Source organism: Bubalus kerabau, chromosome 5 (assembly GCF_029407905.1).
Source record: "Bubalus kerabau isolate K-KA32 ecotype Philippines breed swamp buffalo chromosome 5, PCC_UOA_SB_1v2, whole genome shotgun sequence".
Taxonomy (NCBI): domain Eukaryota; kingdom Metazoa; phylum Chordata; class Mammalia; order Artiodactyla; family Bovidae; genus Bubalus; species Bubalus kerabau.
In genome coordinates, this window is record NC_073628.1 from 12,250,736 (window position 1) to 12,262,227 (window position 11,492).

At 41.0% G+C, this 11,492-nt stretch overlaps 1 long non-coding RNA gene across 2 annotated transcripts; it reads right to left on the reverse strand.

Annotated features, from left to right (window-relative positions):
- Positions 1 to 3,790: 3,790 nt before the first annotated feature.
- LOC129653629 (uncharacterized) lies at positions 3,791 to 7,382 on the reverse strand. Of its 2 annotated transcripts, XR_008715180.1 has the most exons (4): positions 7,252 to 7,382; positions 5,958 to 6,265; positions 5,286 to 5,366; positions 3,791 to 4,529 (listed from the first exon to the last, which is right to left on the reverse strand). It is a non-coding gene; the product is annotated as an uncharacterized LOC129653629 (long non-coding RNA). The 2 variants fall into 2 exon arrangements; XR_008715179.1 differs by lacking the exon at positions 5,286 to 5,366.
- Positions 7,383 to 11,492: the final 4,110 nt, after the last annotated feature.

Here is an 11,492-nt window from a genome sequence, read left to right on the forward strand (position 1 = left end):
TTTCTGATGTATAAAGAAGCAAGAAAATATCCATAATGAGGGAAAACTCAATTAGTAAAAACACAGTTAAAATATACAGTACATCATTAGCAGGGAAGGACATTAAAATGCTTACTACATCAATAATCGTTATATTTATGAAGCTGAAGAAAACTGAGTATGTTAAATACAGACATGGAAAATAGGAATGGAAAGACTGTGGGAAAAAATTAATTGCGCATCACAGAGATTTGAAACAATGTTAAGAATAGTAAAATATATGTAAATGGAATCCCATAGGAAGTGAAAGAAGGAGACTAGAGCACAGAACTTCATAATTATTGGCTAAAAAATTACCAGATATGATGGCTTTAAACCCATTAACATAGAAGCTCAATTAATTCAAGGACAAGAAATATGACAATTCATTGTTTAAAACAATCAACCAAGGAAATGTAACCACAAGGAAAAAGAGACACAGTAGAACAAAAAAATAGGAAAGATAGCAGATTAGGCATATGAAACAATGTTAGCCAGAGTACATTGGCACCACATCTTAAAATGCTGAGAGAAATATAATCGACTCAGAATTAATTCTATACCCAAGAAAAATACATATCAAAAACAAGATGAAATACTTTCTCAGACTTAGAACAACTATGAGACTGCATCACCACCAACAGACCAATGTAGCAAGAAATGCTTTTTAAAAGGCCTCAAACGTGAGATCTCCATAATTCTATCCATCTCAGTCCTTCAGAAGACCTTGATAAAGACAAACATATACTAAAGTAGAAATAGTCATTGTGTTTCTACCCACTTCTAGAAAGTGTTGCTAACTCCTCAGTACTGGATCTTGCAACGCTGGTGGACTAGATGGAGAAGTGATGTGAACAGAAATAAGGAAGGTGAGACAGGTAGGTCAGAATGTGAGGTAATAAAGACAAGGTATTTTGAAGCTGAAGAAATGGCAGAAATTTGGGACCTGGGTTGGAAAAGCAGATTTCAAAAAAACTTGGGTCATGTGGTGCATATAATCCTCACTTCAGTCCTTAGAAGATCTCTACTGACCAGTCTGCCCCATTTTTCTGGAGCACAGTTCAGGTCCATCTAGCTGTTTCTCATTACTGTTCCTTCCTCCTGGCTCCCACACTGTGCCCAGCCGTTCAGCCTAATCCATTCAGAAAAGATTTGTTCTTTAAAGCAGACAGAGCAGGCTACCTACAAAATGATCTATTATCTGCTTCTCTTTCAAAACTGAAAATAGTTTGTTATATAGCCATGAGCCCAGTAGCTACGGGACTGCATTTCCTGCCCACACGTGCTCTTAGTCATGACAGGTAACTTAGAGATGCAAGCAGATCAGTAAGAGGGATTTCTTGGAAACCTGCTTTCAAGGAGCTGATTTAGCTGAGAGATGGGACTCTTCCTTCCCCCACCTACTTCCTAACTGTTGTCTGGATTTTAGTTTCGATGGCTGGAACTCCTGCAGTTGTATTAGACATTCATGTAACCTTGGAGGTGGATAGCACCCAAGCTCTGGCTGGCCCACCTCCAGCTTTGTTCCAGTGGGAGAGAAAAATCAAGTTTATCTTTCTAAAGTTATAGTTGTTTTAGTTTTTTGCAATGTGCATCCAAACTTAATCCTGATACTACTCTGTGTTTAATACAATACAGCCTTATTATTTTGTTGGGTTTAGTGAATCTATTTATATTTTACATTTTTATAATTTTTATTTTATAAATTGATTCATCAACCATTATACCTAAATTGTATAAATGCAAAATTATTATTTTAACCATACTTTCCTTTAGATTTTGCATTTTTATAATTTCTTTTTTAATTTTTATTTATTTTATTATTATTATTTTTATTTTACGTTACAATACTTTATTGGTTTTGCCATACATCAACATGAATCCACCATGGGTGTACATGTGTTCCCAATCCTGAACCCCCCTCACACCTCCCTCCCCATACCATCTCTCTGGGTCATCCCAGTGCACCAGCCCCAAGCATCCTGAATCCTGCATTGAATCTAGACTGGCGATTCGTTTCTTATATGATATTATACATGTTTCAATGCCATTCTCCCAAATCATCCCACTCTCTCCTTCTCCAACAGAGTCCAAAAGACTGTTCTATACATCTGTGTCACTTTTGCTGTCCCACAATAATAGTGGGAAACTTTAATACCCCACTCACACCTATGGATAGATCAACTAAACAGAAAATTAACAAAGAAACAGACTTTAAATGATACAGTAGACCAGTTAGACCTAATTGATATCTATAGGACGTTTCACCCCAAAACAATGAATTTCACCTTTTTCTCAAGGGCTCACGGAACCTTCTCCAGGATAGATCACATCCTGGGCCATAAATCTAGCCTTGGTAAATTCAAAAAAATTGAAATCATTCCAAGCATCTTTTCTGACCATAATGCAGTAAGATTAGATCTCATTTTTATACTTTCTTATCTTCTTTCCTTTCTTGTTTTCTCCATATTTGTACAGCCTGGGCCATCTCCTCTCATAACCTCATCTATATCCATATCTGCAGGACAAAACAGACCAAGAGCTGTGTGGGGAGGACCAAAGAACAATGAATTATAGGGACATGAATGAAGGTTGGTGGCCCTTGCTACTCATCATGAATGTTCTTCAGTAGGATCACGTTCCCCTGCCCTTCTGTGTGCCCACCACCCCCAGGTTTGCCATGAACATGGAAGATTCTTCAGCCAGTAGAATTTGAGTAGAGGTGATATGTTAGTTCCAAATGGAAGTATTATTTTCTGTCCCTCTAGCTGGAATGCACATGTAATGAGAGGAGCCTGGAACAGCCATGTTAGACCAGAGGTAATTAGCACAGGTAGAAGATGTGACAAGAAAGAAGTGGGCCCTCATCTCTGTGGAGAGACCTGCACTAAGATTATATGAAAGAGAATTGAAATTGTATTGTATTTAAGACAATGTTATTTAGGGATTGATTGCAGTCGTTGTTGAACCTGTAACCTAACACTCAGAATAGCTGATCTTTGTGTTAGCATTTTCTTGACATTAGGGTCTGAATGAGACAATATCTACTAACGTATACTTAGAAGTGAATCAAGTGACAGCCCTGCCCTCTGGAAGCTGTGGTCTAGTGTGGGATTCGGAAACTCAAGCAAGAATGAAGCCACATGGCAGGAGAGCTTCAAGATCCTGTAGGAACCCTTGGGAGGGCAACCTCAATCAGTCCTGATCTCAGGAGGTTGCTTGAAGCAGGGACAATCCTCTATGTTTCTCCTCATAAATAGGCCATGGTACCAAGTTTCATGTAAAAGTGACTTATTCCAAATTCCTTCCAGAGTATTTTCCCTTTTGATCCAGTGCTTAAGATATGCATTTGAGTCCTGGTTTGGGAAGATTGTAAATGCCCCAGGGCAACTAAGCCAGTGGGCCACAACTACTGAGCCTGAGTGCCTAGAGCCTGTGGTTTACATCAAGAGAAGCACAGGACTGAAAAGACAGTGCACTGCAATTACAGAGTAGCCCCTGCTCGCTGATAATAGAGAAGTCTTGAGCAGCAATGAAAACTTAGTTAAGCGAAAATGTTTTTTAAAAAATTCCTCCAATTAAAATAAATAAATTTATATTAAAATATTCTCCCAGAGAAACCAGTGAGGTCTCATGGGAAGCAGGACATGAAAAAGGATGAAACTAATCTGGGTCTGATATCATGCAAGTCATCGAGAGGGAAGCTACAGCCTGTTTTCATAGGGAAATTGGGATGTAAGTTTTGCCTCAAACGTGCCCCAACGCAGGCTGCTGCTGCTGCTGCTGCTAAGTCACTTCAGTCGTGTCCGACTCTGTGCGACCCCATAGACAGCAGCCCATCAGGCTCCCCAGTCCCTGGGATTCTCCAGGCAAGAACACTGGAGCGGGTTGCCATTTCCTTCTCCAATGCATGACAGTGAAAAGTGAAAGTGAAGTCACTCAGTCATGTCTGACTCTTAGCGACCCCATGGACTGCAGCCTACCAGGCTCCTCCATCCACGGGATTTTCCATGTAGGAGTACTGGAGTGGGGTGCCATTGCCTTTTCCGCAATGCAGGCTAGGGAGCTGGGATTTCACTTTCCCACTAGCGCCTCCCTCCCATCCTTCAACTAACACCCAGCTGGTGTCTCCAAGCCCTTGTATTAGATCCTCCAAAGACAAATCAAAGGTGACACTAGAAGCAAAAGACAGCAAAGCTCAGGAAACTGTAACCTCAGAAAATGTCTAGATTTCTGCACCCATTCTGCCATATCCAGCATCATATCTGAAATCCTGCAAGTCTAAGGAACTCCATTGGTCTCTACATGTAAACATTTAAAAAAAAAAAAAACTTTTGATCTATATAGGAGTATAGTTTATTTACAGCATTATATTAATGTTAATTATATGATAAATTAATTCCCTTATACATAGACATGTATCCATTCTTTCCTAGATTCTTTTCCCATACAGGATATTACAGACTACTGAGCAGAATTCCTGTGCTGTACAGTAGGTCTTTGTTGATTATCTGTTAAATAAAGTAGTATACATATATTAATCTCAAACTCTCAATTTATCCCTCTTCCACCTTTCCACATTGGTAACTATAATTACTGTTTTGATGGAGGGGGTGTCTAGGCACTTGTTGGATCACGGTCTGTTTTTGTGAGAGTGCAGTGGCCAGGGAAAGCAAGCCTGAGAGAGATTCATTTGAGATAATGCTAAATGTTGTGAAGGACCTGGCCATGCAAAATCCTGGGAGAAAAACATTCTAGATATGGGAAGTAGCCCCTGCTAAGGACCAAGGTAACCAAGTTTAAGGAATGGCTACCCTTCCACAGTCAACCTTTATTCCATGCTTGGAACTTGGCCTACAGGTCAACCACCATGAACTCATCCCATGCTTCAGTTGTGAGTTAGCAGAAATGAGGCGTTTCAGCCTTCCCAAGAAGGGAGAATCTGGGTCTATCATGGTGCTGAATATGCTTTGGCCTCAGTGACGTGTCCACAAACTGGTTATCACCAGGAGCATCAGGTTCCAGGGGCACCACCAATGCCTCTGACTATCTCCATGTATTGTTCTCAGGAGTAGAAATGCCAAGGAACTGATAGAGCAAAGAAACAAGTAATGACTCTTGTTTCATCTTGCCCTGTGTGAATCCTATGGCCCTTTGAGCATACTACTCTCTGCCCAAAAACTCTTTCCTCTTTTGCTTCCTCAAAGGTGGCTTGTGAATTACATCAGCACCTGACTGTGAAGCCTGGTGGATGGAACTCAACTCACAATCATCTGGGACCCAGAGATGTCCAGCCTTGTCCTGAGTTTGTGTCCTTTTTCTCCAACCAGATTCATAAACCAAAGTCCCTACAAAATATAAGGGTGACTGTAATTCTTTCAAGGCTTTTGAATCTCCAAGGTCTATTTGGAGCATCAAAGAGGAAACACATTCCCCTGCATCCAGGCTAGTCTCAGACCTTAGCCTCCCTCAGCCAGGGGTTCCCTGAGGAAACATAAGACACATATCTAAGATGCCCAAAGGCTGAGAAGAGAATCCTTCTCACTCTTAATGCAGGTTTATGTTATCCAGTCACCCAAAGGTCTGTGTTGTCTGAATGAGGAGTGGGAGCTCCGGGGATTCTGAGTTGCGAGTGAGTCAGTCACCACATCAGGACTGCCTCCTGTGGTCACTACAGCTGGGGCTCCCCCACTGTGCCTGGAATCCAAAAGAAACTGCCCTGAATATTGCTTTCCTGCTGCTACATGGAGGCAGGTCTGCTGATAAAATTGGAACCAGAGTTGAGGGGCAATGGAAAAGGAACTTCCACTCTGGTGCCTGCAGATATCTGAGAACTGCCCATCAGTGGATGCAATGGAGTTTTCTCTCATTTTTCCCTTTCTGGAAGTCTCCTGGTCTGAGAACCAGAGTTTCTGGGTCCCAAGTATTCACTAACTTACCTGCAGCTTTAGAATGAGTCATACCACCCAGGGTTCAGTTTCCCACCTCTTGGATGACGGAGACTGGACTTGCTCCAGAATACTTGTTCCAGACTGATGCTCAGTGCCAATCAGTGGACAAGAGGCTCAGAGGTGCATGTTGCTGAGGATGCTGAGGTTGCCTCTGGTGGCCAGGGAGCTGTAACTGTCTGGTGATGTTCATGGGTCCTGGGCTGAGAACTGGGAGTGGTAGACCACCTGCCACACAACTGCTGTGACACCGAGGACCTTAGAGGTCTTGCCCCCTCAAAATTACCATCATTTGGATTCTGTGCGATGAAGTCAGGTAATTAAAAGTCAGATGTTACCCATGGGGAAGTTTGTAGATTCCTCAGCAGAAACCCAAATTAGGCTGATGAATCATCTCTGCTAAAAAACTCAGATAACTATATATGCCAGGACTCTTAGACAAATTTTGTAGTATTTTAAATACCATTAAAGTAGGTCATCTTTTGGATGACCTGCCATTTGCTCTTTGGCTTGGGATGATACCCACAGTTAGAGTGGAATCAATGGGCTCTGGGGGATGTAGTCCCTCTCCCTGTAACTCAGTAGGAATGAGTGCAGCTCTCTCCCCTCCACATCTGGAGCAGGAATTCCAGCAGGAAGGATGTGATCTCCAAGTTTAACCAGAAGACTCAGGTAGGTGTGGCCCTCAGGTAGGTGCTATTCTTTTCCCAGTGCTTCTTCCTTCCCTCCTGGGTCCTGTGAAAGCTGCCCACCTCCTGGTTATTGGGTTCTGAATTCCTCCTCCCTTCTCTTGCAAATATCCATGCAGTCCCACTTGTAGCTTCCTCTCTATCCAGGCCCAACCCTTCACATGCAGATGGAGCTAAAGAAGGGAAAACCAAGACGGGTCTGCCAAGTTCATTCTTTCTAAAAATGTCTGCATTCCTTCTGCTTCCAGACCCTGTCCTGAATCATTAACATCTCCAGCTAGATGTCTCGGCTAAGCAGGGTAATGGAAATGCAGATGGTGGGGGGCAGTAAAGTTGTCAGGTGTGTGGGACGGTGTTCAGATGACAAGAGATGAGTTGGAGTAAGGAACATGTTGTCCTCCAACCACTCAGTCATTGGGGACCTGCCTGAATCTGCTATCTTGGGCTCCTCATGGTATCTCTAAGACAGAAATTTTAAAAATAGACTTTTTATAAACTTCTTACTACAAAATAATTTCAAACATAACAAATATAATAAAGAAGAGTATCATAAACCCTATATTTTATCATTTGGCATCAGTAACTATAAAACTAACCTCTTAGTCCCACAGGTTGTCATAGACTGGAGACTATGCAACATCAATGATGGCCAATTGATATCCCGGTGAAGACGTTCTTGACTTGAATCAGTCTTTCTCTTCTTGCTGTCTTCTCACATGTGGTGGTTGAAGGGAACAAGAAGAGGGAGAATAAGAGAGAAAAATAGGGAGAGGCTAATCCCATCATGAGGGGCCACCATCAAAACCCCATGTCAACCTGGGTACCTCCCAAAGGCCCAACTTCCTAATACCATCACATTGGGAGTCAAGGGTGGATACAATTCAATCCACAGCAGCTATGAAGATCTGTTTTTAAATCAAGACAGACACTCATTTCATTCTCTCTTTTACTTCTTATTCATTTTTCCTGAAGTATTTTAGGGACGAGATGAACAATTCACAAAATGTACATAATGAGTATTTGGTGTAAAATAATGGGATGTTAAAAAAAATGCTGTTTGTTCCCCCCAAATTAACATTTAATATGCAGCCCATTTGCAAATTTTCCTGATTCTCAAAAAGTAGATGTCTTTTCACAGTTTATTGAAAGAATGTACTCATATGTTGCACTTGGTTGTTCTCGTTTAAGATGAAATAACTGTTCCTCTCACAATTTTAATGCCATTCATTTGTTCAGAAACTGGGAGGAAGCAGGGTGGTTTGTCTTACAGAATGTTCCACTACTGGGTTTAGAGCAGGAGTTCACAATACCTGCACAGTTGGTCAGGACCAGTACCAGTCCTTGGTCTATTACGAAACAGACCTCCACAGCAGGAGGTGAACTGCAGGACAATGAGTAAGGTTTCCTCTATATTATAGCTGCTCCTCATCACTCTCTCATCAACCCAAGAAGGGGCAGTCTAGCTTGTTTTCCTGGAACTATTTGTAGTTACATAACCTATGCTTAATAGAAACAAAAATAGCATAAATATTGATGATTATTTTCCTTTCTCAATGCTCAGAATGGTGAGTTGGTGCCCTAGCAATCTATCACAGTGACAAATTAGATGTTGCCTGTTAACATTTGGACACATTTGGCCAGCTTAAAATTAAATATTAAAAAACTAAGATCATGGGATCCAGCCCCATCCTTCATGGCAAATAGAAGGAGAAAGGGTGGAAGCAGTGACAGATTTCTTCATCTTAGCCTCTAAAACCACTGTGGATGGTGACTGCAGCCATGAAATCAGAAGGCATTTTCTTCTTGGCAGGAAAGCTATGAGAAACATAAACAGTGTGTTGAGAAGCAGAAACATCATTCTGCCCAACAAACTGGTAGATGTTTGGCTTTTCATTTGGAGACCTAAACTTTCTGTCCATTCCCCATTGGTCTTTGAAGTCCCTTAGCTTTCTGATCCTTCACGATTCCCAAGATTACTTTGTGCATTTCTTTACCCAGTCCTGAAATCAGCCATCTCTTTAAGAATCCATGCATCGTCTGATGGGAAATGTATTTAGAAGCTAGATGTTAGACCTCAGAATAGTCACTGTTATCAAGTTGTTGTTGCTTGTAGGCTTTACATTGGTCAGAGAAGGAAGGACACATTTTCCTTAAAAAATTAAATTAAAAGGAATATAATTAGTTGGTACAAACTTATGCTTTCAGTTTAAGGTTTAAGACAGCAGGGTTTTAATTAAAGTTCTTTATGTTATGAGTGAACCTCTTTTTCTAGCCACTGAAAGGCTTACATCAGAACATTAGTTTTAATTCTTGTGTTGCTTTTACCTGTTAACATATATATGATTCTGTCAAAATAACAGAAGCAATATGATGAATAATAAGTTGTTGAATATAGTTTCAGATTTCTTTCCTGTATTTCTTTTGATTTTTTTTTTTTGGTTTTGTTTTGGATGGGCAGTATTTTTGTTTTTCCTTAGAAGATATTCCACTCTGAATGTAGTCATAATTCTGAATTTTAAAGCCACTTAAGTAATGTGTTGTTATGGGCAGCTAGTCACCGGTACTTGATGCAATTCGATTTATCAGTCTTTGTTCTCAATTTGTTGAGTTCAGTTCAGTCCTTCAGTCATGTCGGTCTCTTTGCAGCGCCATGAACTGCAGCATGCCAGGCTTCCCTATCCATAACCAATTCCCGGAGCTTACTCAAGCTCATGTCTATCGACTTGGTGATGCCACCCAACCATCTCATTCTGTCTTCCCCTTCTCTTCCTGCCTTCAATCTTTCCTAATATCAGGGTCTTTTCCAATGAGTCAATTCTTCACATTAGGTGGGCAAATAATTGGAGCTTGAACTTCAGCATCAATTTTTCCAGTGAATATTCAGGAATGATTTGTTTAGGATGGACTGGTTTGATCTCCTTGCATTCCAAGGGACTCTCAAGAGTCTTCTCCTACACCATAGTTCAAAGGGCATATGTGTGTGTCATTTGTCAGTGACGTCATATTCCCCCTTTTGGGATTTAACCACCAGAATTTAAACAATGTGCAAAAATGAGTGTCATGACACAGTGCCCCATCTACACAGTGACTAGGAGAGGCTCCTGTTGTATTCAAGGGGCAGTCATTGATAGATCTCATGCAGGAATAAGCCCTGGGAGTTCTGGATGAGTCATTAAATAAGATTGTCTTTACTTGATTGCCACTGTTGTTTTGTCTTCTTTGATTGGGAAGACATTTTAAAATTGTCTTTTTTGTATGTTTGATTTGGCAGACAAAATTTTTCACAGCATAGACACTATGAGGAAATTATATCAGAAATATATCTATCTTCAGCAGTTAAACTCGTTGGTTTGTATGTCCCGGTGATATTTCTTTATAAATAGAAAGGAAACACACATGTTCATTATGCATTCAGTCTCTTTGTAAATCAACCAACATGAATTAAATTCCTCTCTGTCCCCACTGCACTCCCAACTCTAGGCAAGAAATAAAAATCTGCAGAGACTGAAGGCTGATTCAAGCACATCGCTGTGGAGATTTCATTCCCACTGTTCCCCACGCCCCGCCCCCCCCCCCCCGGTTGGAAAAAAAAATTAGTTGCTAATATTAAAATCAGTACATTGTACATAAATATGCAACTTCTGACTGCTCTTGCAAACATGGCCAACTGTCCTGCTTTCCAGCATGGTTGAAGTGTAGGAAAGGCTGCTCCCAGTGCTGTGCTTGGAGGGTTCTGTGTTGCCCAGGGCCTCCTGGGGCCATGAGTTTGTGAGAACTACACTGCTAGCTATCTTAAGATAAAAACTACTTTTGTCTTGATCAACTTTGACTTTGAAGCCTTTAACCCAGAACCCAGAACACATTATTTCCTTGTACATTTTTTGGATGATATAAAATATCTTGTGGATGCATATGACATTTCTTCCAATACTGAAACCATACAATTGAAGTACTACTCTGCCCTAAATCTTTGATGCAGACTGGCATCATAGACTTCCCCTGGTATCTGCCATTAGACTCACTACCTAAAGCCAGTTGTATGTCCCTGGGCTGTCCCTGAAGTCTTCACTTTGCCATTTGACAACTTATCCTCCTAGCAATTTCCTCTCCAATGAGGACAGCAATGAATTGTCAGGGTCCAGCCTCAGCAGAGTCCAGGGATACCCTCAGGATGAACGGTGTCAGTGAAAGATGACATGGGGAGACCAAGCTTAGGTGAAGTGGGATCTGCAGCTTTATTTTCAAAAGGAACTTTTATACCCTGAGTTACACATTTCCAAAAGTGAAAGATCAGAGTCATGCAGAGTCAGCTCAACATTCCATCAGTTTTGACCTTTATCGAAACCAGGCTGTTTTCTACATACCTTTCCATTTACAAGGGTCTTATGTTATGTACATTATCTTCTGGCCTGGAGGCCTGTTGACATTTTATGACCCTTTTCTGGTAAAGATTGGTCAACCAGAAAACTTGTTTTCCCTTAAAGTGTTTTTTCTTTATTTTTTCAATCTGTGTCACCCTCAGAAAGTACTAAATAAAGTTATATTCTTATGGAGCAAAGGTGCAGTGGGTTACAACAACAACAAAAAAGAACTTATTAACTCAAAGGTCTAATGTTGTTAATGCCAAGGCTACTACTTGTTTTTCCTACATTCCAACTATATTAACTAATGCACTCCCAGGCACACAATGGATAAGGGATATGGAAACTTGGCAGCAAGCATTGGCTCAACAATGAAACACTTCACCAGTACTATTCTAATAATTTTTCACCCCTCAAAGGGCTCTATGCCCATTAGGACTTTTAGAATGCTTAGGCTTCCCATGCCTTTTATGGTT